Below are 6,820 nucleotides of genomic sequence, written 5' to 3'. Positions count from 1 at the left end.
TTTATCTAACGGCACATGAAGGAAAACCGGAAATCTTCATTATGAGTCCTTATCATAAATACAATGCATGTTCACAATAACAGTTTAAATAAATAAAAGAATGATTTTAACTACGTTTTACTTCCGATATAAACATTTAGATTAAATATGCCATTCTCATTACTGGAGTTAAACACTTAAATTACATAAAATCATTACTGAGAAGTTACAAAAAAAATTTTTATACTCAATAAATATAAATATTTGAAGTGGATGCGATGCTTTTGAACACTTTTCCTGTGGCATGTTGTGTTTTAATTTTTTAACTACAGAGATAATTGCTTATCATGATAATAGCAGATTGTCTGAGAAATTCACGAAATATTTTCGTGCAAATAATGCACAACAAGGCCTTTCTGTTTCTATTAAAAATATAAATCAATTAAAAATACTATTTGGCCCGTGAAAAAGATTAAGAAAAAACTTTATCTGCAATATATTTTACACTCTTTGATTTATTTATTCAAAAACAAGTCAAGGATAGGCTACTAAATTATTTTTATCATTGTAATGTGACGGCACATCCGTATCTCATATTTTCCAAATGTCTTGTACCGTTAAATGTGGTATCACGTGGATGAATATGCATATGCAAATGATATGCAGATGAGGATATGCATAGTAAAACTAGGCGCTGTAAGCTCCATATATGGTTATTTCAGGGAGGACATGCATGTGTGCACAATATTTCACTGACTGGGATTTATAAAGTGAATTTTACGCAGGTTCTGGCATACGTCTGAATTTTTTTTGCCGTATGCCATTTTTTGCCATTCAGGCGCATGCACAAACACTTTTAGTATGAGACCCCAGGGCAGCAGGCCTTGACCCACAACCAGCCATGTGCTCATTCAGGAGAGAGAGGGCTCTCTCAGCCAGCAGAATCAAAGGACAACATCAGGAGTGTGGCACAATGTCTTCATTCAATGCAGAAGAAGTCCATCGCAACTCCAACCATCAACTCTTCCGACTTACTTGGTCCTCGCTTGTCCTTTACTGTTGTCTCTCTTCCTTTTATGGTCCTACTCCATAACTACTCCATGTGACACCAGGCCGGTGCGGTGAGCAGGTGACGCTCATAAACAATCATGCCAACGGCCTCGCCCCGTTCTGTCACGGCTCTCGGCCTTGTCCTGCTTGCCACAGTGGTTATATTAATAGATTATGAAAAAACATTTGATATAATTGTATCATATATTTTTCAACTATTTAAAAATTATACAGAATTTGTATAAAAACACTTTCATTTAATCATTTAAAATGATAGTATACTAGCTGTCTTAGCTAATATACATATATTCAAATATACAGCATAATATACATCAGTAACTAAATAAATAAATAAATAACACATATAGAGAATAATTCTTCTTTATATTTATAAAATGCATTAACAGAGATATTGGTGCTCAGAACTAACAAATTAACAGATATTGGTGCTCAGAACTAACAAATTAACAGATATTGGTGCTCAGAACTAACAAATTAACAGATATTGGCGCTCAGAAGTAAAGTTCATGAACAGTGATTACCGTGCATTGGATAAATATTATCCAATAATACTTAAGCCTCCTGTTTCTCCTAAGAAAAAGACCCCTAAAATCTCACGTCTCCTCAAGAGTTTTAGAAGAGATCTTAACATCTCGAAGTTTACAAATTCTGCAAACTAAAACATTCCTCATTCAATTATTCCAAAAGAATATGATCTATCCACATGTGTCTCTACTGTATTTATCCTAAAGGGGTTTAGGAGAAACATCTAATACAATGTTGATACCTAAATGAAACTGCATAAGAACTCCAAAGTAACAGCAACTCAGGTGAACCAGTTATCTTCATTTTAAAATATGTCCATATCTAATTCAAATACAAACACAAATGCATGTGATAGCATTTATCGATGTCCAGGAGAGTCTGACCTGAAGAGTATCAGAGGTCACGACCCTAAGGAAGGACTTAAAGAGGGTTTTATCACCTCAGATCAATGATTGTAGCCGAGAACACAATCTGAGGACACAAAACAATGATGAAATGAGTTTTCAACATCATCATCATCATCATCCTCATGGTGTCAGATGTCAGCTCCATCTTACTGTTAAGAGACACAGATATTTGTTGAATTCCAGTCCAGCCTTTACATGTATCAAACACCTATTATGAGAACAGCAAATCTCATATTTGCTCCTGCATGATCCTGCATGATCAAGTTAATTAACTACAGAGCAAGTATTTACTCTCTGAAAGTTGGGCTAAATGAATAACCACTGTTAATGCACTCCTGACATGAGTCCGACCCTCAGGCACTTTTCAAATACCATATACAAAAGCACATTGCCTGTAATATACCAGCATAGAAGCAATAGATTTAAGAAAACTATGATTCCCTATTCCTTATATAATAAAAGAGGAGGGTATGTAAAGCCACCCCTTCAGAAGTAAAGAGGAGGAAGTAGGACAGATAAACACCAAAAGAAGAAGACTATTGCTGCAGCTCATATAAAACCAACATTATTACACGGCTATCTGGAATACTTGATTCTGATTGGTCAGTCATGATATTCCCAGGTGAGTTATTTCCTGACAACAACCATTGTCATTAGCAACACTGAATAACATATCGCTCATCCGGGTATTTAAGGTAGGCGCTTCTTTCACATCTCTCATATCACATTAATACGCTCTCTCTAGTTTCATTTAAATGCAACTGCTATAATCCTGCACCTCAGTTATCAACTGTATTTTCTGTAAAATGAAATGAAACTGGAGGACTTCAGTATTAAATAGCTTTTTTTGAATATTATCTTTCATGCAGTGTGCAATGTCCTGTTTGTGAAAGTAAGCGGTCTGCAAAGTTGTAAAGCTCAAAGTGCAGGACAAATAAAAGTAATTTTCTCCCAAAAGAAAAGAAAAAAACGACTCTGAACTGCAGAAACGAGTCATCGGCAATCCCAGTCTGACCTCAGTGACATTCATAGTCAAAATTAATTAAATTACAGTATATTACTGTTGTTAATTGCTTTTTAAACTGTGGAAAAAACTGATAAATAATGTCAAATTACAAAGAAAACAACTAACTTTCAGGTTAAACTGAAAATGTAGGGTTTTATAAAGTTATTCTATAATAATGCTTTGTCTACAGTAACTTTTAAAATAGTTTTCTCTGTACAATAACTAAGAAATGATTTATAAAAGTGCAATACATGCATACTGTTATGGAACAGAGACTCCAAACAATAATGGTAGAGGTGAGAAACAGGTTTATTGACAATATGAAGCAAATAGCAGGAGCGGGAACCTTTAAAGGTAAATGTCTATGAGTAATGATGAACGGAGATACTAGTCTTTTCTGTTTAGATGGCTGAGGAGGTCGTGAATGATGGAGCGGAGGATGGTGGAAGCACACACCGATGCAGGAAGAGAGGTAAGTGATTGCAGGACGACAAAGAAGATGAAGAAGAAGATGACGAAGACACTGGAGACTAGGAGACACACTCTGGGAGACGAAGATACTTTGCCAATGATGCATGTAAGGTAGGAGAAGACAATGAGGTGAGTCCTTACTCATGTACAAGACCAGACAAAGTGCCAGAGTGAGGTGTGTGCTTATGTTTGTGATGATGAGCAGATGTTCACTCTTCCCAGGAGCATTGCATGTGCATCCAGTAGTAGTTTATTTTTATTTTTAATTGGACAACTCGTGATTCTCATGATTTCATTGACTGTGACCCTGTCCAAAGACTGTCCTCACAAGAATGACCTTGAATTTCACCAACAGGTGACAAGTTTGCATCCCATACTTTTAATGAAAGGAACCTGCACATTTACAGTATTGGTCATTTCACAGAAACATTGTCAATATACATGAATGATAGGAAATACAAGCTTAGTATATCCTTTCCAACATGTAAAAATATCCGCATTAGAAGGCAATAATTGTATACCTTTATACTGATTGCTGTTTTATTTTATTTACAATTACTTCTTTTTTTTTACTATACGTTACCAGTGTTGGGGGTAACTCATTACAAGTAACTTTAGTTAGGTAATCAGATTACCTTTTTAAGTAACTAGTAAAGTAACGCATTACTTAAAATACCTGTTACTTTTTCAAATAAGTAACGTTAGTTACTTTTTCACATTTATTGACTGACAGCTCTTGATTTTCTTGAAACGGATTACTTTTCATAAAAAGTAAATAAGTAACGCAATTAGTTACTTTTTTGGGAGTAACGCAATATTGTAATGCATTACTTTTAAAAGTAACTTTCCCCAACAATGTACGTTACATCACAAAGTGAGTTGTTGCCCGTCATTATGTTCGTCACCAATCAACTGTATGAAATGTAAGATGAGTTAGGTTTGGTGTTACAAAGCTCAAAGTCTCAAACGCAAAGAGATATTCTTTGTAAAAGTTAAGGCTCAGCTACACCTTCCTAAAATGCTTTGTTCAAACACGAACACATCTCACAAATACGTCAATGTGCAGGGAGAGTTTCATAACACTGGCCAAATGTATATGCAAAGAAAGAAGGCGTAACTTTTATTCTCGCTGTGTTATTGTTGCCGCCAGCACCGCCATGTCGTTTTTCGTTGCGAAAGCCAAACTATTTTGTTTGGCCTTCCAGATGACACAATTAGAAAACAGTGGTTAATATTCGACTGTGTATGTGCTGCGCATTTTTCGGAGGACTGTTTCCAGAACCTGGGAGAGTAGCTACAAGGCCGGCTGTGCACAAAGGCTGATTCTAGAAAGTGGGGCAATTCCATCTTTGCAAGTACAGTCTGGCACTTCTGACTCACAGACACAGCCTGCAAGTATTCTTTTCATATTTTAATAATTTGCTACTGACTATTTAAACACAAGTTTTGAGCAGTATAGCAGTAGCGCTTGTATGTAGTTTCTACGATCACAAATGCAGACATGGTTTTATATTTACACAGTGTTCTCACCCCCGTAACGGGGTGTCATAATAAGTCATAATAATCAGTAATTATGTCCCCAATTAAATAAAACCTTACCAATCTGATACTTTCTGGTCCAGTCTCGCTGGCAAAGCTGATCGATCAGCTTGGTCATCTGCATCAATTCCATTTTCGGGCTCGAATTGATAAGGTACAGAAGTATCGACATTATTATCACCTGTCATTATTGCTTTGGGAGCTGATGTTCCGAATATGGTAAGGGGCGTGACATTTCTGTTACACGCTTAAGGTATTCGTGCCAATCCCAATGCACTGAATCAGAGTATGGAGTAAATTGCATATTTAATGTGAAACGTGAAAAGGAGGCTGTGGGGGACAGACATCCTGTGCAATGGCTTTTGCTGTTGTTTACTTTTGTGTTAATCATTCAACCGACAAAACATTGAAAACAAATCTTTTACTAAACAAAAAAATATATTTCTTTCACAGCCTTGTTTTTCATCGCATCAGTTCAAATATGGTATCTCTGTGATGAAAAAAACAAATTTTCCTTGACAGCAATGGCAGAAATGTTTAATAATAACTTTTTTATTTGTGTCTTAGAAAAAACAACAACCAAATGTTTAGTTTCCATGGATCCCAAAATATAATCATCTTCAAATGAGGGACCCCATCCTAAAATTTAAACGGCAGCTATTTATTTTCACTTATAAAGACCAAATTAATAATGTAATCTATGATGTTTCTGATACATTACGATTTACTCACTATAGGTTACTGTACTATTTATTTAAATTGTATTATTGATTGTTTGATTAATTGATTTAAATCTTATTTATTTTTATTATTGTAAAAATGTTATTAAAAAAATCAACAAAAAATCGTCTTAATTGTTACGTGCCGAGTGAGTGAAGGGGTATATGTAAAACATAAAATGTATGGTAACACTTTATAATAACGTTCAGTTGTAAGTCATTTATAAGTGGTTAGTTAATGATGAACTAATCATTTACAAAACATTCATAAATGATTAGCAAGTGATTTACTAACATTTTATGTATGTTTTGTAAATTCCGTTACAAGTCATTTACAAGTGATTAGTAAATGATTAACTAATTATTTACGAAACATGACTATACGTTCATAAATGATTAATAAGTGATATGTTCATTATTGTATGTATATTTTGTATATTCAGTTGTAAGTCATTTACAATTGATTAGTTAATGATTAACTAATCATTTACAAAACATGAATATGCGTTTTATAAATGTTTTATATATATATATATATATATATATATATATATATATATATATATATATATATATATATATATATATATATATATATCTGTATGTATGTAGCAATTAGAAAGTGCAGAAAGTGTTGTAAATGCCTTGTATACACGTACAGATCATTTGTAACAGGTAAGTAACAGTGTTCAACACAATGTGTAAACGCATGAATAAATTATTTACAACACTTGCAAGAATCACTTGATAGATTATCACTTCAAGAATCAATAAGGCATAAGATCAACGAATCGTATCTACGAATGATGTGTAACACATTTACAAGTGATGAATAGTTTACACTTTAGATTAGGGGATGCAGAAAGAGTTGTAAATGATTTATTCATGCGTTTACACATCATCTATAACAGGTGTTGAACACTGTAGTGTGTGCTGCAGTGTAAGTGCTGACTGGTGAGGGTATAGACAGCTGTCTTCTCTGAAACACATGGTGTCTAACCACTGTGCACCTGATGTGAGCAAAACATACAATTTTTTTTTACAATTTATTAAACATTTATGAAACGCATAGTCATGTTTTGTAAATGATTAGTTTATCATTT

This window comes from Leuciscus leuciscus (assembly GCF_965113295.1).
Source record: "Leuciscus leuciscus genome assembly, chromosome: 17".
NCBI lineage: Eukaryota > Metazoa > Chordata > Actinopteri > Cypriniformes > Leuciscidae > Leuciscus > Leuciscus leuciscus.
Note: the sequence above shows the minus strand (reverse complement) of the source record.